The 25013-nt window shown below is 42.7% G+C and overlaps 1 long non-coding RNA gene across 1 annotated transcript; it reads right to left on the bottom strand.

Moving 5' to 3' along the window:
* Positions 1–5454: 5454 nt before the first annotated feature.
* Positions 5455–24469, bottom strand: LOC125322423. The gene is made up of 3 exons (XR_007201989.1): positions 24159–24469; positions 8319–8509; positions 5455–7849 (listed from the first exon to the last, which is right to left on the bottom strand). It is a non-coding gene; the product is annotated as an uncharacterized LOC125322423 (long non-coding RNA).
* Between the last annotated feature and the right edge of the window lie 544 nt (positions 24470–25013).

Raw genomic sequence — 25013 nt, 5'->3', positions numbered from 1 at the left:
AATTTTTAAAAATCCAATTTACTTGTCACTCTTTCTGCTTTGTTTACTGGTTGTGTTTTCTCACCGTGGACAATAGAAATCAATGAAGTCAGGTTTGCCTGTGTTTGAGTCACTTTCACTTTTAGGTTTTCAGGCTTAGGGCGGAAAGTTCAGGGGAATGGTTATTTCATCAAATACTACTGTTTTCATTTGCAATTAAAAAAATCAATGGCAACGTTTCTATTCAGACATATGTTTGTAAAAGTCTGCTTCTGTGAGATTTAAACTTTGGACCAACCTTGGCAGTGTTCTTTGAAAGATGTAGCTAAGTAAAACATTGTGGCAATAAAAGAATTCTTTCCATTATCATGGCAGATTGGAGACTAGTTATGCTGCAGGACCCCATTTTATAGGTATTGCAAAAGTAAGGGATAAAATATGGTCACAGCCTCTGAAACAAGGGCTAGATACATCCCTAACAAGAAAAAAGATAATGAGATACTAATATTCAGTAGTATGAGCCATGATTTCAGCAGCCCAAGAAACCATGGTTGCTGCAGATAACATGGCAAAGGTTTCTCTGGAAAGAAATGTGAAAGCAGATAAAGGAGTAACTTTGCAGATATTTACATGAGATTCTCATAAGCACAAGGGGCAGCTTTTGATCAAAGGATATAAATCTGGGTGAATCTAAATGTGGGGTTTTTTTCCTACGCTGGAGTTCCCTGTTCTGTGCTACTGCAGGAGGGCTCAATTTGAGTCCTCATAATGGTATGCAAAACTTGCAAAATGTATCCCAGCTGGGGCGCGCTCTCTAGCTAAGGCTTCCTTCTTGCTCCAGCAGGACTTCATTTCAGGGAGCTGCTAGAAGAATGAAACACAGAATAGCAAGTGCTGTTTGCATTCGGAGAAGTAGCCCTAGCCTTCTGCTGCCACCCATGTCAGAATGGATTTAAGGACTGGGCCTAAGGCTTCTAGTTTTTATTTATTCCAGGCTAGGGTGTTCCTATGCAATACTGTCCGAAAAACCTAAATTTCAGTAAGTGTACATAATTTGAATAATTAAGAGTTGGTTTATTTATTTAAAAATGCAGAATCAACACAAGGAATTCTCAATCTAAAGTGTTTTTTCATTCATAATATTTTAGTGGAAGTGACATTGATTCCAATGAATAGGTTTTGTGGTTTCATATTGACTGGGATGTACCCTGGGTGTGGCAGAGTGCCCCTGGGGACCTGAAAGACTCACCCTTCTTCCTTGCTGAAGTGAGAAGTGGTTGGACACAGAAGTCTCTACCCAGCATGACAAGGCACTGCTGGTCGGCTGGCCAGTAACTCACATGTATGGGCTGCTCTTCTGTGCTGTGTTTGGCATACACTGCATAATCATGCAAAAGGCAAAATAGCAGAGGTAGTTGTTAAGGGACAGGTTCTTCTTTCACTTAGAGAAGTAATGAAGATCCTAAATCGAGGCTGAAAACAATAGAAAATGGTAGCTCTAAGTTTCAAATACAAAGCATTGGGAGATGCCTGTGCCAGAGTCCTTTAATGTTCTCCTTCCAGACTGAGTGTTAAAGGTCTCACCTAAAAGGAGCTGCTTTTTGTTTAAAAATGCTGAGAGTACAGATTTCATCGAGTGAACACCACTTCATCAAGCAGCTGTCTGCATGCCTTTCAGTCCCTGCTCCTCCTGACAAGCTCATGTTCTTACAGGCAGCATCTAATTGCTATAAATACCTGCAATGTATCATTCACTACTCCTCCTTAACATAAAACTTTGGCTTTAGAGGAAAATTTGATCTGTTATTCCTGATGTTTCTTAGCCTCTTGCTGTTGCTAGATGATACCAGGCAGAGTGGCAGGAGGAGATCAGGTTGCTCCCAGGTAAACTGGCAAACGGTTCTGCAGACCCAGCAGGGGCCACCAGGTCCCCTCTAAGGCTATAGGTATCATGGGCAGGGAATTCCCAGACAGTGAACCCTCTTGTACTGGCAGACTGGGAGTTGTTTTTAAAGGGGGGAGAAATGGGGGATAAGAAAAGAAGACCTTGTAGAAAATTCCAGTCTCTATTCATAAGGCTTGTGCTAAAAATGACCTCATGTGTTTCATAGTGCAGCAAACAGAGTTGAAGAATGCGGTCTTGTGGCCAAGAGGAGGGTGTTTCAGTGACCACTTAGGAATATTTGAATCACACAGTGGCTTATTTTTCTGTTCTTTCTTATTCCTGACAGCACTGTGTTTAGAGAGGCTCTTTGAGTGGGATGAAGACACTGAGGTTTTAGTATGGATAATTCAGCTGCACTCTTCCAGTTGTACACAGTTTTGCAGAAGGAGGGACCAGATTTTTTGCCTTCTAAGACATCTCATAATCTATCTGTGTTTGTCTGCCACAGATTCAATCCTTTGAGCTATGATCCTAAAAGCCCTCAGGGGCCAAACTTCTTGGGGAATGAAGCACTTAACACAGAGTCTTCTGCAATCAATACTAGAAATGCTTTAAAAATACTTTTATTTCCTTAAAAGAGAAAAGAACCACTAGAGATGAAACCTACTCAGCCCTTACTTTACTGCTATTACAAGCAGTTTCTGCAAAGCTTAGAGTGACCAGTGACATTTCCCTTTGGGTGACGTTCAGAAACTTCACTGTTCTTTCATTTTCACCACACAGCACCAGTTACTTTGTCTTTCCAAAGCAAATGAGCATGTGAGCACCAACTGGATCTCCTGGTTTCTCAGCCCAGCTCCCATCCTAAACTCTCCAAGGAAAGAAAGCTCCTTGATTCTTATAGCCAGTTTCAAGCTCTGGGGCATGGGATGACCACTTGTTCATCTTATAAATCCAGAGATCCCAAACCTGTGTCAGCAGCGGTATGCTTAGGACATAACAAATGCAGCTTTGGTCCATGACATGTCATTAGCTGCTCAGTGCTTAGGAATGTTTCCAACTGCAGTATTTTTGACTTTCCTTACTTGCAGCTTTGCAGAGGTCTGCACTGGGATGGAGGCTAGCGGGAATTGCAAACTCCATCTCCTGTAACGAAACCTCTCACAACTGCCTGCTCCTGGCTCTTTGTCTGCTTTTTGGAGAGGCCCTACTCTCCTGTGTAGACACAAGAGATTTCAGCTGAAACACAGGTCTCCCCTTTGCTGTCTGCCCCCGCTTCCTGAGACTTAAGAGGAAATCGAATGCTGCAATATAAGCGCGCAGGTTACACTTGTATTTAGTTCAATGGCCTCTTCTTTCTAACAGTTTACTTTGTCTCTTCTAATTCAAGCATGTCAGTAGCAAGTATCATATCTGTGACATCGATAATAAAAATCCCATTGTAAATGCTGGGGTGTCATTTTCCATTCTGCCTAAACAATCCCAAGCTTTGTACTTTCTGGAGTGGCCTCTGTCTTTCACAGGTGACATTTGCAAATGGGGATCCGCATGTGTGAGGCACGCAGCTAAGCGTCTCATTTCCATATGGACAGGCTGGCATAAGCGCACTTTGTGTCAACCAAGAGGCCAGTCTGCAGCAGGTGGAAATTTGACTATACTGGATTTACCATGAGGGAACAGGGCCTTCTCCCTCCACAGGAGTGCCAGCCTGGTGGAGGCAGTGGAGGAACACTGTGCAGTACCTAGCAGTTTCACATGCAACTCCATGCTGTTTGTTTAGAGGCGAAAATCAGGAAATTTCAGGAAAACCTGAAATCCACAGGCTTGTGTGCTTTGACTCTGAAATGCTTTCATTGACATGCTTTGGCCCAAGTGTGCCTAGGGAAGTTGACACCTGACTTTGTGGAAAGCAGCCAGTGGTGGCACTTCCAGAGCTCCAGAGCAGCTGGACCACTCTGCAGGGTCTCAGAGATGTGGAAGATGAAGATCCCAGCTGGACAGGGCTCATTTGGAAAGATCCAACACCTTTTCTACATCACCACCACTGCTTCATCTGTGTCTCTGTCAGAGTTGCAGTGGCAATTGGGAAGGAACTGTGCTCCCTTCTCAGAAGAAAAGAAGTGAATAATTTTCAGAAAATGTGACACTTGGGAAGGTTTAGTTTACGGAGTAGGGGGTCAAAATTGTGTGGTTTTTTGTGATCCTACCCTTAGAATTACGTCATCATTTATATACTCTCCTGAATCGCACCAATTACTCGAAATTCGTACCGACATATACCAAAGTAGCTAAAAAGGAACAATTACGATACTATTTGGCATGGTTACAGCATCTGTGAAAAAGACATCTTTTATGTGTAACACAATTTGTCCAGAATTAATGAAAATATCCAGGGCTGTTTTTATGAAGTAATTTGTCACATTAAACTAAAAAAACCTAAGGTTATGTTGGACATGAAAAGAAACTCCCTGAAGGTCAAAGCAATTAAACATTGAAACAACCCATCAACCCAGGGGTCACCGAGGCCTCATCTAATGAGAACGTTCAAACGAGAGGAAATCCTGCAATCGTCTCTACTCATTTCTTCGCCAGGTTAAATACCCATTTGAAGTCCTGGCACAGCACAGCCAATGGAAAATATTCCCGTGGGCTTGATTGGGGCCGTGTTTTTTTTTTCCTTGGATTTTAATAAAACCATTGTATTTCAGCCAGATCTGGAATAGTTTGCATCTTCTATGAATTCCCATAACGAAAAGACCTGCAAGGAACTTAGTAGAAGCAACTTCAATAGTTTTTTTTTTTCCTTCTTCTGTATAAATATTAACAGCTAATATTTGGATGTTGCAAATGGATTCAGATTTAGTTGTTTCTGAGGGAATGTGTGTGTGTGTGTGTATTCACAATCAAAAAAAGAACTGCTGCAGGAAGCTTCCTTAGAAGAGAACAGTCCAACAGGAGAAGAGTGTTTATACAGATCTGGCAAGATTATAGTGTGATTTTAGCATTCAGTCAAATCTTTACATAGTTTGGAAATTTTGATAATAAAAAGGACTCATCACTAACAAACTGAGAATTTGTGTGCTGCCCTAACCTTCTGGAATTAGATATAAGAAGACTTATAAATACTTCTCTTTTAAAACTGGTTTTGAAAAATGCCACATAAGCTCATACAGATTTGTGGAAAGAACTATGTGGGTCAAGTGCTACCAATTTCTTTGTGAGCCTCACATTGGGAAATTGTTTTATATCTGGTAATGATAGCACAGCACAGAACAGTTTCCCGGATGCTTCTTCCCTTTTTTGCTTTACTGCTTTGGTGTTGTCATTAACACTGCTCCCTCTTGTTTTCCACTCTGCCTTCCTATTCTTCTTGGTATATGAATATATGAGAAATGCACGTTACTCAGTTATCAGTATTATGTTCTATAGGATATAATTTCCAAAGGCAATTCCCTGCTTTGGAGCAGGTTCTTTTACTATAAACTAACAAAGCCAAGGAAAAAAGGAACCAACATCTTTTATGAGATATTTATGCATTCAATATATTTTTATATTAGACAGAAGCATAAAAGACAAAATAAGTGCTTGGGACTACGTACCATAATCTGTCCACATACAGAGGTCCACGGGATTCTGTACAGGGGCTGGAAGCAAAACCAGTGCAAGTTTGGAGTTCATTAAGTGGTGATGAAATGTGATAGCTTTTCATTTGTAGCAGCTGAAGTTGTGATCCAGTTAGATTAGGAACACGCATTGTTTATAAGACAAAATTTGGTATTCTGTGTGTTTTGGCTAAGTGGGATATAATGCTTTTCTCTTTTCTATTCTTGACTGCTCATCAAGTTTTAGTTCAGATGGAACAAAAATGATATTTTGTAATGTGGAGATGGCATTACAAGTAAAGACTCCAGCAATCACTGATGCTGATGTTTTATAAGCAATCACCATACACAAATGGGAAGTGGCTTAAAACACACTTCAAAATGATTTATCAATAACTTCACTAATTCTCCACTGTTAAATAGTGGTATCAGTGCTCTAACCATGTTAGATATCATTCGTGTCTTGGTTTCCTTCCACAGTTGTCAAGTTTGAGGGTTCATTTAACATGCTTTCTCTGGCAGAACAGCAGGCACATGGAGCTGGCAGCGATGAAATGTAGTGGTACAAGGACATGGAAGTACATTTAGGAAAGGGAAAATTCAAAATCTACTTCCCAATTGTCAGAGAAGAGCCACAGAAAATCAGTTTGAGACACCGATGTTCTTAAAGAAATTAGGATTTAGACCTGCCACAATCATTAATATTGTCAATGCATAAAACAGCTCAGCAGTGTTTTATGTCTGAGGGGACTTTTTTTATGTCCTGTCACTGCCTTTACATGATGCAGATACATGGCTCAGCCAGGTTTCAGGCACCGTCTGCTGGGGAAGGAAGAGGTGTTTCTAAAAAACTGTTCAGCTTTAAAAGGAATGTTTTTAGGGCTAAATGGGTGTCCTTCAAAAAAGAATAAATCAGAAGGTTCCACCAGGTTAAGAACCCAGCATTTTGAACATTGATGAAAAAAATATTGTGAAAGATGTTAACCAAAATTTTGCAGAAAACAGGCAAATTCTGAACTTGTGTTCACTCTGCCAAGGCAAGTCCACAGCCCTGTGGTGCAGGGCAGTGCAGAGTGGGGGTACCCAATGCATGGCAGGAACCACAATGGATGTGGGAATGGGAGCATTGCACTGGCTAAAGGGGTTCTGCCCAACAACAAGAAAACACAATTAGGGAATGTTTGTTTCCCCCAAGAACTGTTCTCTGCCCCAGATGTTGCTTCTTCAAAGCCTGCATTCAGAGCTGACAGCAGCACCTTCCTGTCATCTCTCCCTTCAGTGTCTGCAAAGGAATGCTTTTTCCTCTGAGATGGTACTTACTGTCTGCTTCTCCTGGCAGAAAATATATGCACTTTTAGGGCATGATTCCTCTTATCTACTACTACTTGAGGAGAAGGATTACTTTTTGGTTAGATAAGTCCCACCCCAAAGGCTTTGTGGAGATCTGTGTTTTCTGGGGCTTATATTCACCCGTATGGTTTTTCACCTTTTCCTCTTTCCAACATTTCCCTTCTTCTTTTATTAGACTGTAAAGCCATACAATCTGAAAGGACAAGTTTTAGATTTAATTTTTGGTCTTTGGTCTTCTCCAACCTAAATGATTCCATGATTATAAATGAAGACACAGCAATGGCTGACTGAAACCTGGTCCAGGTTCTGTGACCAGGTGCTGGCTCTGTGTGAAGCAGAGATGAGGAGAGGCCTCATGAATTCAGACTCACCCACACAGTCCCAGAGGGAAGCTTCATGTTCTAGCTTTCATTTTCAGTGGTTGGCTGTGGAAATGGAAGTGATTTTTCACAGCTTGTTCTACCCCACCAGCACAGCCCAGTTTCTTCCAGTTCCTTCCTTTTTTACACTTGGTTGATAGAAGTTGTAAAGTGTAAAGTGCATTGCATTTTACCATTTTACAAATGGTATTTGTAGATGGAGGTAATAACAACCTTAGAACCAGGCAAAACAGGAGTGCAAGACATGCAGATAATGACAGACAATAGGGAGTAGTGGGCAAGTAGGGAGGGCACTGATCTCTCAGGGGTTTCCAGGAGTAACTGGGGAATCTGCCTCCTTTTGAAACTCTCCCTCCTCCAGTCACTAAATGGAGAAAAGATAATGAGCTTTTGTAATAGGCATGGGACTGCTAATAAAAGCTTGTCTTGCTGACATCCCTTTATTGAAATTATTACGTGTTCCTTTTCATGTTGAAGCAAGATTAGAACAACCCTAGGATATTACTGTTTTATTGGAGCCAGAAATCTACACAGTGCCAGAAGAGACAAAAATCTAACCCAAATTCATACCTACAAGTTGGAGGTGAGGATTTAATCCTCTTTTCCAGCAGACACCATCAGACAAAGTGATCTTTTAAGAAGAGGCTGACTTTCTGTTGACAGAGATGGACAGAGACATTGAATGATCTCGGTGCTAAAACTAAAAGAATAATGTAGCTGGATCAGCAAGATGTCATGGTTAATAGTGTCAAAAGCAACCAAAATAATTAAAAAGCAATAGGTCAGTCACATTGCCACACTCTGAAGACTGTAATAAATAATTAAAAATTCAAAACAACCCAGCCTCACTATTATGGTAATCAAACTGGACTTTAGGGAAATTTTTTTGTGACTAGATGGTCAGACATAGGACCATCTTTCCCTTCAACCCACCCCCCAGTTCTTTTCCAGGCTCTTAGGGAAGGGAGGTTAAAGAGAAGCTGATAATCCAAGATGATTAGGAGATAATGGCAATTTACTTATGATAACAGAATAATAGCAACACAATTCAAAACAGACAAAACAGAATCACAAACAAGATGTAGGATTACCCATGTTGAAATAAAAGGATCAAATACTCACAGAGGCATTGATTGCACTTGGGCGTATTTTGAATCTGGATCATGTAAAGCTCTTGCATGAACTTAATTTATTCCCATTAGCTTGGAGAACGTCAATGGAGAAACTCCAGTACATCAAATGATATGTCTGCCTAGATGGTTGCAGCATCAGACTGTAGGGTGAATATGACCAACACAAGTGGAAATAATCAGCTAAAAGACAGTCAGAGAAGAGAGATGGGATATGTAAATAGTTAAAAGGCAACAGAAAAAGGCAGCAAAAAATTTCTGCAGGAGTTTCAAAAAGGAGTTTTGCTGTGTAACAAAAAGAGATCTTGATCAACTTGAAACAACTTAGTAGGACTGGAAGGCTACCTAGGCTTTTGCTTTCTAACAGTGACACTGTCAAATGTTTTGAGTGCATTGTCATCTAATTATGTATTATAAAACAAAATTGAAATTTGTTTTTGATTTATTTTTCCCTTATTCAGTCTGGAGACACACAAATACAAGTATCCCATGAAGATGTAATACTGAGTCACTGTCATCATTGACTTGACTTCCCTGTGGGCAGCAGGAGGAGCTGCATTTGTCCTACAAGTTGGAGCCACTGCTGGGGCGATATGTGCTGCCTCAACAATGTGCCCTGCCTCCTGTGGCCTCCCAAGTCAGGTGGGCCTCCCTGGCCATTTTGCTGTCCACAGTTAATTTTACATGATTAGGTAAAACAGCAAGCCGAAATACAGAAACCCCCCCATGCTGTAAGTCCATACTCCAGTAAGGAGGTTGTACCTTACAGCCAATCTTATCAACAAAGCAGGTATGAAAGAAAGCAAAAGATGCTTTTTGACATCTACCTGAGCTGCTCTCACTGCGACTGTCAAAGGAAAGTATATCAAAATCATTTCTGATCCAGTTGGCTCATTAATCTGTTCTTTTCTTGAAAAATTCACCATTAGCCAAATGATCCATTTCAAGATTGGTGCATAAATCCAGTTCAACAATTTGACAGTAGAATGGAGGAGTTCAAAAATCTTTTCACCAAAATCATGAGTTATACCGGAATTAGTTTTGAATTAAAGTTTAAACAGGGCAGTCTACAGAAAGACATAGGACCAGATTTCATGTTTGTTGCAATGGCATCCATTCCAGTTATTCCACTGAATTCTGTTGAGTTCCAAACAATTCATACTTTCTGCTGAAGCTGAATTTGGTTAATAAATCTGATTGCTGGCAGACAGCACAGCATATTATTCTTACCAACACCTTGCACATTGTTTTCAGCTGTAGATCCCAAAATGCACACTGGATACTGACGATCCTAGTTGTGACCTTGATGCCAGCAAACCCATAAAATATCAGGACTGATACAGAGGTTTTTGTGATGTTAGTAGGAGCATGTAGGTCTCAAAGCCATAAGGGACAGCTGTCATAACAAACACAGTGGGCCAAGTTCACTGCTGCTGATGACCATGGTAAAATGTCGGCACCGATAAGATCTGAGACTGGTGTAAGTGGTTTAAAAGGTAACATACTGATTCCATACTGATTCTGAGTCAAAGGATCCTGTAAACCTGAAACTTACAACTACCAGTGCAAGAGGACAATGCGCACATATTGATTAACCAAACCATTCCCTTCACCAGCATCTTTCTGTGTGACAACCTTTAAAAGCCCAGTGGATTTGGGTTTTGTTAGCATGAAAACATCTGGAGAGGTCATGATTCTGCTCTCCTGCATGCATCCCTCGCATCCCTCAGTCCTCCAGACTTCTGTTAGGTGCCAACCTAAATAACTTGCTTTGGTATCTACATAATGGCTTCCTGCTCGTGTCTCTCCATCCCGTTTTCAGCTGCTGTAGAACTTACACTGGACTTTAGATTTTGTTCAGCGGAAATTGATTCACAGGGAAATACCTCCACATCTTTTCCCCCAGTCTAGCAATCTTATCCACAAATCAATTCTAGCTTGTGATTACATTTTATTTAAAGCAAAATGATTGGCTGGAGTTTTGATTCAGAGAACAGTACAAGATAGGGAGAAATCTGATGTCTTGCCAATAAACATCAATTAATGTTGCAACTACATAAACAGAAAAGAGTGGTATGACTGCTTCAGATTGTCCCGAAACAGATGCAGCAAGATATAGTCATCCTCAAAAAAATGTTTGACTATTTTTTTTTCAGAAAATGCGCTTGCTGCAAGCAAAGCTAATAAGTTGCTCTTTAGCACTGAGATTTACAAAAATTGATTTCCTATTGCACTGTGTCTTCTGACTGGATCCTATGGTGTTTAGTAGGGCTCAAGGAATGAGCAGAGTGTATGTGGGGGTTGGGGTATTTTTCCCTCTCATTACCTTCTCTGGCATCTCTTGGTGGGCACAAGCGGCCTTTAGCTACCTTCTCAGAGAGGGCACTGGAAAGGTCTGTCTCTTCTGCCATTTGCATCTCTGCATGAAACATTTAGGAAGAAGAACAGCTTTGAACATTGTGCACTTCTGTTGGGTTAAGCTGAAAATGCTCATGATGATGGAGGAAGGTGGGGTAGAGTGGCAATGGTACCTCTGTCTTTTACACCCACAAGAACACAGTTAGTGCCAAACCAGCCTGACCGTGCAAGCCTTTTTTTTCCTAAGAAAGTGAGGTTTAAAAATCCCCATTGACTTTGCAGAGTTCTAAGCCAGGATTGTTGCTAGGTCAGCTGGGTTGATACTAGAATTACATTGAGAGTTACGCTAAATGTGTGGAGCATCATATGATGGGCATCTTACATGGGGTATTATCCTTGTGCTATATAACGAGTATTTCCAGGCTGTGCAGGACAGACCTGCAGGGCATTGCAGGGACATAAAGGATAGTGGGGCTGAGGAGGTAGGGTGCATAAGCCTGGTGTAGAGGAAATCATCCCAGCCATAGTTTTCAATGTCACATCCAACTGACACAAAGACCAGGGAGAAAATAATCCATTTGGGTCAGCAGACAGAGGAAAAGCACGTGGCTCAATGGGTTAAGGAATAGGCGAGTAAGAGCCCGGCCCAGAGGGTGGTGAATGAATGAGCTTCCTCCCCCTCTCCGTTCCAGCAGTGATCAGGATTCCTTTCCCAGCCCACCCCCGGGATTCCTTCGGCAGGAGGAAAAGGGAGAAAAGCAAACCCTTTCTCTTCATGGAGCGCAGCAGGGGCACAGAGCAGCGCTACCCGCCCGCGCTTCCCCTCTGCACCCCTGTGCTGGCTTCTAGGGGCTGCCGACAGAAGTTGAGAGTTGCTCTTATGAAATGCAAATACATTTGCAGGACTTTTCCTTCCATTGAGGGCAAAGACAGAATCCAAGTGAGGAAGGCACACGACTGAGATTTGCTGTTTTACATTGTCTGTTCAAACAGAAAGATGAATTGAAAAAATTTAAAAATGTGGTCCTTATTCTTTGAGCAGAATAAGTAAGGCGACTGCAGCTAATATTACTTTTCTAACCCTGTCACCTGGGGGTTTCAGCACATTTTGTGAACTTTTCTCACTTACTTCTCTTAGAACCCATCTCTGCAGATGGCAAGTACTACATTTTGGAGGGGGGAACTCTAAGTGCTGATGAGCAGTTTTGCCCAAATACTTCAGAAAACCTGTAGCAGAGAGAGGAAGCAGAATAATTTGAAAAATTATTCTGCCCTTTCACATTTGTGTCATTGTTTCCTTTTAAATCACATAAGTTCAGAGATTTGCATTGCAACAGACATTTTCTAGGGCACTTTCTAACATCCTGAGCCCATTGAAGTGTACCAAACCCACTGAAGTAAAAAGACCATCTTTAGACTAAGTTGCTGTGGGAACTTGTCCTCATTTGGCTTATGATCAATAGCTCACAATAACACTGGGGCCAAGAGATTATAAACATAAATCTGGACTCAGAACTATTTAGGACCATTGACCAACCTTACAGAAAGTCAGTGTATGCCTCTGTAAATTTAATTCAACTTAAAAACATTATCTTCTTCACAACATTTAAAATATCCTTTAACCTTTCCTGGGGAAGAAGAAGTCTTAGCACAGTGGACATAGTTGGAAATGCATTTCTCTCTGGCGTATTCTGCCTTCTTTGTCAGTAAATCCTAAGTGGTGCACACTTAATGAAAAAGCAGACCTGGGTTTTCTTTTTTTTTTTTTTTTCATTTGGAGGACAATTAACAGTGTGGCATGCTGGCCAACAGCCAACCATACCAGTCATGCTTTGTTGGTTGCATATGTACCCACTGATAGACAGTTTTAAAACAAATTAGAGGGCAGAATATAAGCAGTCATAGATTTGGTCTTTGGATCCAATCGTGGAAGCAACTGTATGAGAACATTTGTGACTTTCTCAAGAGTTTTTGGTGCTATTGTAAACACTTTCAGTTTAAACTTAGGTCAGAGATCAATATCTTCTTAGAGGCCTACCCATGTCTTATCTGGAGATGCATTTTTGTCCCTTAGCTACATGTTTACAAGAGTCCATTTTGGGCCAAAATATTCCAAAAGACCAGCTTGGATATGCTTCTGCCTGACAGCCAGAAAACAGCCTTCTTCTTTCCCCTTCCCCTTCCACTTCCCTCTTCCCTTTCCATAACATATTCTGGGTAAAATTGGTGCTGAGGCTTATGGGGAAAAGAGAAAGAAAAAGGGTAAAAATAATAATCTGGGTAATAACTGAGTAGTAGTTTCTCCTGCTGCAGTCATTTCAGTGTATTGGCTGGGCTTGATATCACTTTCTCTTTAGCTGGTTCACTGAAGAAGCAGGTATTATGAGACTTGCAGAAAGCTGATTTGGGACTGCTGAGATGCCTTTTTCCCTCTGTGTGGGACACCATCATGTCAGGCATGTGACAATACTGGTCAATATGAAACCATGTGCTGGGGGATGGTGCCATCCTTGCTCCAGCAAAGAGGGTCAGTGTGGGGAGCAGAGGAAAAGAGACCCTGGCACTGATCTGCAGAGAAGGAAGGAAGGAAGGAATTCGGAAGGAAGGAAGGAAGGAATTCAGAAGGAAGGAAGGAAGGAAGGAATTCGGAAGGAATTCAGAAGGAAGGAAGGAAGGAAGGAATTCGGAAGGAATTCGGAAGGAAGGAATTTGGAAGGAAGGAAGGAATTCGGAAGGAATTCGGAAGGAAGGAATTCGGAAGGAAGGAAGGAAGGAAGGAAGGAAGGAAGGAAGGAAGGAAGGAAGGAAGAAAGGAATTCAGAAGGAAGGAAGGAATTCGGAAGGAATTCGGAAGGAATTCGGAATTCGGAAGGAATTCGGAAGGAAGGAAGGAAGGAAGGAATTCGGAAGGAATTCAGAAGGAAGGAAGGAAGGAAGGAAGGAAGGAAGGAAGGAATTCGGAAGGAAGGAAGGAATTCGGAAGGAAGGAAAGAAGGAAGGGAAGGAAGGAAGGAAGGAAGGGAAGGAAGGAAGGAAGGAATTTGGAATTCGGAAGGAAGGAAGGAAGGAATTCGGAAGGAAGGAAGGAATTCGGAAGGAAGGAAGGAAGGAAGGGAAGGAAGGAAGGAAGGAATTTGGAATTCGGAAGGAAGGAAGGAAGGAATTCGGAAGGAAGGAAGGAATTCGGAAGGAAGGAAGGAAGGGAAGGAAGGAAGGAAGGAAGGGAAGGAAGGAAGGAATTCGGAATTCGGAATTCGGAAGGAAGGAAGGAAGGAATTCGGAAGGAAGGAATTCGGAAGGAAGGAAGGAAGGAAGGAAGGAAGGAAGGAAGGAATTCGGAAGGAATTCGGAAGGAAGGAAGGAAGGAATTCGGAATTCGGAAGGAAGGAAGGAAGGAAGGAAGGAAGGAAGGAAGGAATTTGGAAGGAATTCAGAAGGAAGGAAGGAATTCGGAAGGAATTCGGAAGGAAGGAAGGAATTCGGAAGGAAGGAAGGAAGGAATTCGGAAGGAAGGAAGGAAGGAAGGAAGGAAGGAAGGAAGGAAGGAAGGAAGGAAGGAAGAAAGGAATTCAGAAGGAAGAAAGGAATTCGGAAGGAATTCGGAAGGAATTCGGAATTCGGAAGGAATTCGGAATTCGGAAGGAATTCGGAAGGAAGGAAGGAAGGAAGGAATTCGGAAGGAATTCAGAAGGAAGGAAGGAAGGAAGGAAGGAAGGAAGGAAGGAATTCGGAAGGAAGGAAGGAATTCGGAAGGAAGGAAGGAAGGAAGGGAAGGAAGGAAGGAAGGAAGGGAAGGAAGGAAGGAAGGAATTTGGAATTCGGAAGGAAGGAAGGAAGGAATTCGGAAGGAAGGAAGGAATTCGGAAGGAAGGAAGGAAGGGAAGGAAGGAAGGAAGGAATTTGGAATTCGGAAGGAAGGAAGGAAGGAATTCGGAAGGAAGGAAGGAATTCGGAAGGAAGGAAGGAAGGAAGGGAAGGAAGGAAGGAAGGAAGGGAAGGAAGGAAGGAAGGAATTCGGAATTCGGAAGGAAGGAAGGAAGGAATTCGGAAGGAAGGAAGGAATTCGGAAGGAAGGAATTCGGAAGGAAGGAAGGAAGGAAGGAAGGAAGGAAGGAAGGAAGGAAGGAAGGAAGGAAGGAATTCGGAAGGAATTCGGAAGGAAGGAAGGAAGGAAGGAAGGAATTCGGAATTCGGAAGGAAGGAAGGAAGGAAGGAAGGAAGGAAGGAATTTGGAAGGAATTCAGAAGGAAGGAAGGAATTCGGAAGGAATTCGGAAGGAAGGAAGGAATTCGGAAGGAATTCGGAAGGAAGGAAGGAATTCGGAAGGAAGGAAGGAAGGAATTCGGAAGGAAGGAAGGAAGGAAGAAAGGAAGGAAGGAATTCGGAAGGAAGGAATTCGGAAGGAAGGAAGGAAGGGAAGGAATTCGGAAGGAAGGAAGGAATTCGGAAGGAAGGAAGGAAGGAAGGAATTCGGAAGGAAGGAATTCGGAAGGAAGGAAGGAATTCGGAAGGTGTAGGTTACGGGGGTTCTGGAGTCCTGTCGGGACGGCCGGACGTAGACGGTGACGGATGGAGACGAGAGATCTCTATAGGCAGGTCTTGGGACACAGCCGGTTTATTGTAAAGGGCGTGGGTATTGGGGCACTGCTCAGAGCTGGTAGACTCAGCTCTGAGCAGGCCCAAGAGAGCAAGAGAGTGAACGGGTGAGAGAGAGAGAGAGAGGGTGTAAGAGCAAGAGTAGAAGTGGAAGAGAGGAATGAATAGAAGAGAGAATGAATAGAAGTGAGAATGAGGAATGAGAATGAGAAATGAGAATGAGAATGTGAATGTCTGAAGTCCTGGTTACAATACAATAAATCATCTTCTGCACTGAATATTCTAATTGTCACTAACCAATCTAATACAAGATACAAATCCTATAGCATTTACATACAGCCTATAAGAGTTCTTATATTACCATAGAGTGTTACATCTTAACTTCTAAAAACTACTCTTTGGACCCCTTCTGCTGAGCTAGTAGGGTCTGCTCTGACCCTTGGACCTGTTTGCAAGCAGAGGGTATTGTTCCATCAAGAGGGGATTACTTCAGTGGCCATACCATTGTTTTCTAGTTGTTCAGTAACTAAGACCTGGTATTTCAAAAGTGGCTTTCATTTCGATGTTGCCTGTAGTTTTCATATTCCCAAAATCTTTTGTCAGGCAATCATATTTCCAAGGCTTTCCTGTTTCATCTTCCCCAACAGGAAGGAATTCGGAAGGAATTCGGAAGGAAGGAATTCGGAAGGAAGGAATTCGGAAGGAAGGAAGGAAGGAAGGAAGGAAGGAAGGAAGGAAGGAAGGAAGGAAGGAAGGAAGGAAGGAACTGCTGCAGGGGATGCATTCTCAAAATGTCTGGTTTGGCACGTCTGGCTGTATGGGTGCAGCTTCATAGAAGATGAGACAGTTGCACCTGTTTACAACAGAGATAGCTTTGGACTAAAAGACACAAAGAAGAAAATCTCAGAGAAGCAGAAATCTAGAGACAGAATTATAGATACTACTGAATCCCCAATGTATTTTAAAACTTAATTTTAAAGGGAAAACAATGGGAAAAAAGCCTCAAAGGCACATATTTAACTGTTAGTTTCAAAGTAATACCTCCTCAGAGATCTGACTTTATCACTACTGAAAGGAGAAAGCAGAAAATGGAATTGTTTTTGTTGTTCTATCATGTTTATGACATGACAAAAACGTGGAGTTCTTCTGCCTTTTGCTTTTCACCTTGTTGAACTGCTGTCAGACTTCTGTAAATCGTTTGCACCATAAACAAGCTTTGTGAGTGAAAGGGCAAGTGCTGAGAAAAGCCAAAGGCAGAGATTTTATATTGAATTTTTTTCTTACAGAGATAACTGACTTCAGCATAGACCAGCTTCACCTAGATCTGGGAAGAAAAGCCAAGCACCATTGAAGGCAACAGCATAATGAAGCTCAAGCAACATCAAATGGGCTAAGACTCTGAATGCGTTTGTTTTATTTTTAGGCAAAGAGTAAGATAATTGCGGCTGAGAGGATTTGGTTTTGAGAAAGAGCTACTATCTTGTTTCCCGTTAGCATTCCATCCACAGGTGTGGAAAGACTGACATCTCTTACACAGGAGAACTGCCTGGAAACTGCCTGCTGTTGAGAAGCCCTGGCGGTTACTAATTGCAATGTAAATTTTGGAGGACTATCTGTCTGCAAGCACCAGTGATGGAATATGAAGACAGGAGGAGATGAGGATGCATTTTGCTTGCACATGTGGCTCCTGCAGTGTCAGGATCCAGCACAGCAGGCAGTTCTGCTCCTTTGGCAGAGAGCCATTGCCCAAGGAACAGGCATCGACATGGTTTGGAGCATGGCAATGACAGGCTGGGATAACCTGGTCCCATGGGGACTGCTGCTTGTTTCAGTGCAAAGTGAGAGGCTTAGCAGGGGAATGTGCATCTGTTTTATCTTGCTAGGTCTTGCTGTGGAAGCACGAGGAGAAGGCTGGAGAGATAGGGCCACACAAATAAATGCATCTTCAGCTCACTGAAGATTGCATAAGTTTGGTTTGTTCCCACAGTGTCCTCTTTGCAAATACAGTACCCCAGAGAGATGGAGAATAGTATTTAAGGAGATTGAGAGCCAATACTGATCTTCTATTACATGGATAAACCCAAATCCACCTGTGCTGAGGCCCACTAAATCCAGGCACATCTCACGCAAATACCTGCAGACTAAGTTCAGCTTGTGCCTCCAAGGGAGAAATTTGTGTGATTGGTCTCTTCAGTAGTTCAAGGTGCAAAAACCTTTCTGTATTACATGCTTAGATCTGCTTTGGTTGTTACATCTGGGACCTTTTAGAAAATCATGTGACACAGTCCAGTACTAATTACTTTTCTTTAAACATCTTTTTTTTTTCTTCCCAGTTTGCTGCTACCCTTTCACCACTGCTTCAGTATGTCTACATGATTTATGCAATGAGGGTCTTAATGTAACAATGAACTCTTAAAAATATCACAATATCAATAATTGACAACCAAAAGCACAAATGCATATCTTAGAAATGAATAAAAAAGACACTGAGCCTGAGTTTAACTGGTGCTATGAAGTCTCAGAGCACTGTGCACTGCTGAGAGGTCTTGGCTGGGTTTTCTGCCTATGGAGGGCTTAACATTTTTGACACCAGGCATTCTCCATATAAATCTACTTTGGATATGGAACTTAGATGAATTATCTGGTGTTTTTACTTCCTTACTGGGGAAGAAACTGAGGAAGGGCTGGGAGAGGCTCGGCTCCTCCACCTGAGACAGGTTAATGATAGAAACTTGTCTTCTGCTGATGGGAAATGCAAATAGAGATTATTAGGGCAAAAAGGTGGATTTGGCCTAGAGAAAACCCATTTTTCCTATGTAGTCCAGAAGGGAGGAAAAATAAATTATAGATATTTGTCTGATGAAGCTGATCAGAAATTTACACAATTGAAGGACATACAGGTTATAGAAGACAGGATTTCTCAGGAAATGTCGGGGAAACACAGGTGAAAGACTGACGAAGCATGTCCTGCCCACCACCCAGCAAGGTACCATGGTCTGAAAGATGTCAGGGGCAGAGGGGAAGACCAAAAGGATCTGGTTGTAGCGGTAGGTCTCTTCAAACCAATGGACAAAGTGAGGAGGAAGGGGACAAGAAGAAGAGAGAGGGATTATAAAGATTTATATTCTTTAGATCTGTGCATTTCTATGTCACTAAAGACAAGACAGCATGACTCTGAAACTCCTGACTACTTCATCTCAGCTGGCTATCTAAGGCATGTGGCATGAACTCCTTCCTGGTGATGCTTGCTTCTCACCACAGACTGCATATGGAGTTTTCGTAGAAGGAACGTTTACTTCAATACTCCTAATTTTTGTCTCCAAATACCAAGCTTGTGGTTTTCCTAAGTGAAATTGGCAGTCTGAATCTTGTCCCCAGAGTGTTTCTTAATTACATTATAGCAGTTAAGCTGTAGAGACGCTCCTTGAAGAATGGTCTGAAAATAAAACTAGGAATAAACTCAGGTGCCTTGCTGAAGCAGAGCCTAAGTACAGATTTTTAAAGGCAAGACCCCAAACACCTTTTTCTGAGCCTCTAGCTGACTATGAAGTGTGTGATGATCATGAAAAAGTAATAGTATGCATTTATAGGGTAAGAAGTTAAATTATGATTGGCACTAGCAATCTCTGGATCCCACATGGTTTGAGAATGCTCTGATGAATTGCATTTGATGTCCACTTCATTCAAACAGGCATCCAAAGGGCCTTTGCATCCTGTTTCCAGGAGTCGTGACTTGCTCCAAAGGGAGAGCTCAGCCCAAGCCTGGGGTCAATTCTGCAGCCACTGGTAGTACTAAGGAGAGGCTGGCAGGAGATTAGACAGAAATGTACATTCAATAAAATCAAAAGGATTTTGTCTCCCTAAAGGTTTGGAAGAAATGAGTTTATAGATAACTGTTTGCCCTATGGATATCATTCTTTAACTTTCACTGAGGCAGCACATGCTGTTATCCTATAGATGTCCAACGAAGCAAATGATAAGGAATAGATGATTTTCCACGCCAGCTCTGTAGCACATTTAATACTTTTTTTAGGATAGATCTTCTATGAAACTTGTATCAACTTCAAGGTTATTTTTAATGGTTTTACAGTTTGCCAGCTACTAATGGTATTTCTTTGGAACCCTCCAAAACCATCCCAAACCTCCACTTTCAGACTTTCATTTAATTGTCTAAGAGATTGTAACTTTGAAGACAAAGTCCCACAGCTTCGATCTTTTTGATCCTTCTTTGACTTAGCTTGACATTTGGATTTTTCCATCTCACCCTTATGCAACTGAATTACAAGCATTTTCTTTTAGAATCAATATCTTTGATAATTTTCTACACCACTTAAATCTCAGAAATTAATTGATAACATAGTCTTTTTAAAGCCAAGTTAAAGGTTAAAATTTAGAAAGTTTCTCAGTGAGCAATAGAGTATTTCCTAAAATGTTTTTAGTTTCCTTGCCTAGTCTTGCCTTGCCTTCTTCCTTTGCCTCTCTGTCTCCTAGACAAGGTGTACTGAACCCTTAACAAAAAGATATCACTAGGTGACTAGGTGTTTTCAATTAACTTTTTTCTCAGAGATTTTTTGGGACTTCCATTTGAAAGTTGATCTGAAAATTTTATTTTGATTTAGAAGTGCTGAACTGACTTTCTGAAAATCCCCCTTTATCATTACAGAGACATTATTAGTTAATCATCTTTTAAAAAGACATTTCTTGCTCTAAAACTCTGATACTCTGCATTACTTTCAGGAATAGATTTCATGCTCCCTTCACTGTTTGAATTTTATCTTCTTTGCAGGAAGGACAGAATAAAAGACTTGTAATAAGCAGTGTATTTGGTGATTTTTTTTTCCCCTTTTGGGAATACCTGCGAACAAAGCTATCAGAAATGAAAAGATAAGTAGATTATTACTGGTCACCAGGCTATGTGGCACCACATCTCATATGCCACCAGCACAAATCAGCTGCTGCTTTACAGCACATTTCCAACTGGAACATTGGGTGGTTCCCCCAGATGGATAGTACAGCTGAGCAGCTGCTGAGGTCACTCATCACTGAGGGTGTTTGGTGTGGAGGAACCAGGCAAGGCTGCTCCAAGTGTCCCCGTCACAAATCCGTGTGTATGCTGAACTTCACAAACTTCTCCTCTTGCTGCTGCTCACGGTTGTGACAGGACAGACCATGGAAACTTTGTGTGAGCTGTTTCTTTGTGAAAGGTGAGATGTTGACACAGTGAAGCAGCATTGATACAGTAGAGCATCCAGTGGTTGTCAGTTGGGGAGCATTTCCTGAGACACAGACAGCAGCTGGACAGAGGTGATTGATTTATGGCAGACTTGGACTGACATGATGAAATGCTGTGGCTACTGCTTCTTGGTGGAGTCAGAGAAAATAATGGACTGAGGTTAATTCATATCATCCCACAGAACCAGAATAGGAGCCCCAGGATTTGCAAGCGGAGCAAGGGGTCTTTGTGGCACTGCCTGGTGTGCAGAGCTTGCCCTGCATCTGTTCCCACAACAGCTGTCTGAAGAAATGGATGCAGCAAGGTATTGGCATTCACTTTCATATTTGGGATCCTTAAATTGCTGATTAGCTGTATTTCAGGTGCCCCTCTGCTGTTAGGAAGAACTTTGGGCTACACGCACTAGCAGTCTTTGAGGAGGAGAAGGCATTGAAAGCAAGACAGTGCTGTTGGCAACCATCTCACTTGGCCAGTGACGTATTTGTGCTTTAGATGATGCGCCCTGCACGTTTGCTAGGTTCAAGCAGAGTATTTTTCATTTGGCATTGTCTCTGCACATGATAAGTTATTGATTTGCAAGTCTGGTACAGGTAAGCAGAACTTGTCTGCCCCCATCGCTGTGGGTATGTGAGGAGAGGGAAGGAAGCAAAGGGCTCCTTGCAAGCCAGGGTAAACCCCATGTGATGCATTAAGGTGAGACCTAAAAAGTTTGAACTGTTTTAATCAATTTTTAATCAGCTTTTACTACACAACAGCAATTTATTACAGGGGTTATGTGATTTTAGACTTACTGAGATTTCACTTGTTGGCTTACCATAGTTTTTATGGGCTTATGATGATTTTAGGTTTTATGTGCTAATGACATTTTCCAGCTTTGCTAAATGCTTATCTGTACAACATCCCTGTTACCCTTGTCTTGGCAGAAGAGAACATTGCTACAGGCTGTCCCATTTATTAACCAAATATTCAAATCAGGAAAAAAATAATTTAACATGCATTACAGACTTTTTATAAGTTTAGAATAAGGGATGTTTCACAAACACTGTGCAAATGCATGCACCTGCAGCCACATGTGCTTGCATAACATATTCGATGCTGTAAAAGGATAGGAAGCTCTAAGCCCTGAGCATCAACGTGCTCCATCTCCAAAGTGCATTTGCTCCTGCAAAAGTTGTCAGGCTGGCAAGGCTTCTACAGTGCTGCAGTGATACCTAGGTGCCGGAGTTGTCTCCAGAAGTTCCTGTTTTTTCCACCTCTGCTACTGAACAGAAGGAGCTTCTCCAGCCACAGGGAGCAGAACAAAAGGATTCTGCATGCTCAGGGGCAACTTCTGAGGTTTTGCCAACTGGATAGCTTATCGGTGACTTGATAACCCTTGGGACAGCACCAGTGTGGTCCTGGCATGAGGAAACTGCCCAGAGGCTTCACGAACATCCTGCTGATACCAATGGGTACAGAGAATTGAAGGCCTAAGGCAAAGCAGTAAAACCAAAGGAAAAGTGAAGTTTCTCAAAGATGTGGACATTTCTGTAGATCATGTCATAATTGCGGGACCAGCAGTGTTCACATTGTGGTACCTTGAATCTGTTGAGCTCATCAGGGACTGGCACAGACAGGGGCAGGGTGAAAGGGATACGACGCAGCAGGTAGCATGGGGTGTGTGTATGGAGAGCCACAGGTATGGTTGTTAAGGACCTTATTGACTGGACTCTGATAACCCATAATGACACTCTCTGAGACTGGCCCACAGTTTTGCATGTGGACTCTTCTTTGCCCACAAAGGAAACCCTCTGTTTGGGTACAACTATCTCCTCCCTTCACCCTCTACAGCATATTTAAAAGCTTTGAGGGGAGGTTGGAGGCCTCTCTGCATACCACAACACTTGGAAAACTGATACTTCCATTTCAAAATGAACTTTATAAAGGGACCAATCTAATCTACCTAAGCCATAAAGCTCTCCACTGCCTAAGGAGAGCATCAGTAGGAGGATGGCACAGTATGTCTGAGGACAGTTTGGAGCGATCTTCCAATTCAGGACGTTTTCTATTCCAGGCTTCCTTGTGCTAGTCTAGATACAGGCAAGAGATGTCGTGGGCTGTTGTGAGCAGAAAGGTTATCCTGGCTTTGCTGCTTGCTTCGCCTGTGTCACAGACCAAGAGAAGCCAGCAGGCTGCTGCTGAGCGTGAGATCAAATAGAGATGGCCACGGCAGGGGACAGCAGCAGCCAGCCCAGCTCTGCAGACCTTCCCCCAGGCTCCTTGTACCAGCTCCATCCCTTCTTCCTTTCCTCCTAGTCCTGGCGCAAGGGCTGCCCCAGATGTTCTCTGCCTGGTAGGAAAACTCCACTGTGTCAGTGGCACTGTGACCCTTTGGGCTGGCTTTGGCTCTGAGTTTCTCTGCACTTTGCTGGGTGGAAGGCTCCCATAAAGCAGTACAAAGATCCTGGAAATAACCCTCAAACAAACAAATTTGCCTTACTAGTCAGCACTGCATTTTTGTTTCTATTTCTCTGTTCAGTGTTATGAGGAAATAAAACAAGAATTAGTCTTGTAAGACAGCATTAATGTGAACCCCATCATCTGTTTCAGTCACTCAGAGTACTAAGGTTGGCTTTTAGGGTGATTCTTGTGTTAGAGATGAGAAAGTTACACAATAGAGATTAGGGAATCACTTTAAAAACCTCCACAGTCCTGCATTGAAATCCCATCCAGTAAGGGAGAGAACCAGCCCTCGGCTGGCTGAGACGCAGTCACATGAGTGTCCAAAACAATGAACACACAGTGTCGACAGCTGAGGCCATTGAACTTTATGTCACTTCCCAACTGCAGCATTTCTCATAATTTATGGTTATACTCGCCTTTCAACCTTTAAAACCTTTTCCCAAGTATTTGCAGCATTCTCACATAAATATTGCTACAATAAGTAACATCAACATTTAGTAGCTGTTTTTCAAGAATAACCGTGTGACACTATTATGGCATTCCATGAAACCAGCTGCAATGTGGGGAAGGTCTAAATCAAATCGTGCTCACTAAAGGTAACGCTTACACATATACAAGGGAACAATGGATGGGAAAAGTTTATTCTGTGTTTCAAGACTTAAATGACAGTTCTGTCTCCTTTCATGGTTATGCAAGATGTCTCTCTCTGGTGAAATGACCTAGAGAAGACACAGACAGCAGCTTACATTCCAGTGCTATTTGTTACCTCCTCAAGACAAGTTGCAATTGCAAAGTCTATGGTTTGGTCTATTTATTTATTGTGGTATTTTTAGGGAAAAAACCTTATTTCAAAGGAACAGAGAATGTTGTCTTTTCATTAAAGCTATCAAATGTTGTGAAATGATTAGTAAAAAAATTCCTTGCCAGAATTGTTCACTGTCCAAAATGCATCACAATGACTAAATGTAAATGACAGATAGTTAGCTTGCATATAGATATGTACTTAATTGCTTTCATCCCTCCTGTCTGAAGAATGTACTTAAGCATATGCTCATTTAAACACATATGCTTCATTTCTGTTTAGGTCAACAGGACTTGAGCACGTGCTTAAACATAAGCAAATGCTTAAGTGCTCCTCTTGAATAGGGATGCTTTTCTGGGGAAAAAGCCAAAGAAATACTCTTTTGTAATATTTCTTCTTACCTTTGCCTGACTCTTGCTCCAGCTGCACTGTTGCAGTACTTCTTCTCCTCCTTTCCAAAAACCAGCTTACCTTCCCTCCCCATCTCCCCCGGGGTTGATGCCAGACACATAAACCCCATCGTTCTGCCAGCTAAGCTTGTACATTGGGAATGACAGAACGTGGAGTTCGTGGAGAGAGGTGTAGGGCAGGGAGGTAGAGGTCTGTGGAGGAACAGAAGGGCAGCTACACTGAGGAGTGCACAGTCTTCCCTGGACAGGGCAAACATCGGCAATGCATGAGGCTGCTGAGAGCGCGGGAGAAGCCAGCAGCCCCTCGCTTGCGCCCAGCCTGCCCTCCTGCAGGCGCAGGCGCTGGGTGCAGTGTCCATGGGACATTGCTCGCACACGGCCCCAGGCGAGCGTGGCGCCGCCGCCTGTCCCTCTGCAGCCGGCAGAGCTGGGTGATTTCAAATCGCTTTGCTGTAACTTTTGCCTGCATCCTGTGCCTGCCCCTCCCCGTGCCAGCCTTCTTGTCTCGCTCCGGGCTGCGGCGGTGGCTGGTTGGGATGGAGTGCCTCTGCTCGGGGGTGTACGTGGGTGCTTCGCTGCCGACACCCGAGGCTCAGCTGTGGAGCTGTGTGGGTTCCCTGCAGGAGAAACATCAAACCTCATGGCAGTGTCAAAACCTTTCCAGCAACCCACAGAGCGATGCAGGGCTCTATTCCTGCTCTCCAGCGGGCTGCAGAGCCTGCCCAGCTGCTGCAGCGGGTGACGTGTGGCTGGGCGGCGAAACCCCTGTACAAACATGTGCTTGCGAGAGCCTGCAGCGTTCAGGGCTCTTTTCAGTTGCACTTCGGAGCTGTATCTGTTGTGCGT

Source organism: Corvus hawaiiensis, chromosome 3 (genome assembly GCF_020740725.1).
Source record: "Corvus hawaiiensis isolate bCorHaw1 chromosome 3, bCorHaw1.pri.cur, whole genome shotgun sequence".
In the NCBI taxonomy this organism is placed as follows: Eukaryota; Metazoa; Chordata; class Aves; order Passeriformes; family Corvidae; genus Corvus; species Corvus hawaiiensis.
Note: the sequence above shows the minus strand (reverse complement) of the source record. Positions and strands in the feature narration are given on the sequence as shown.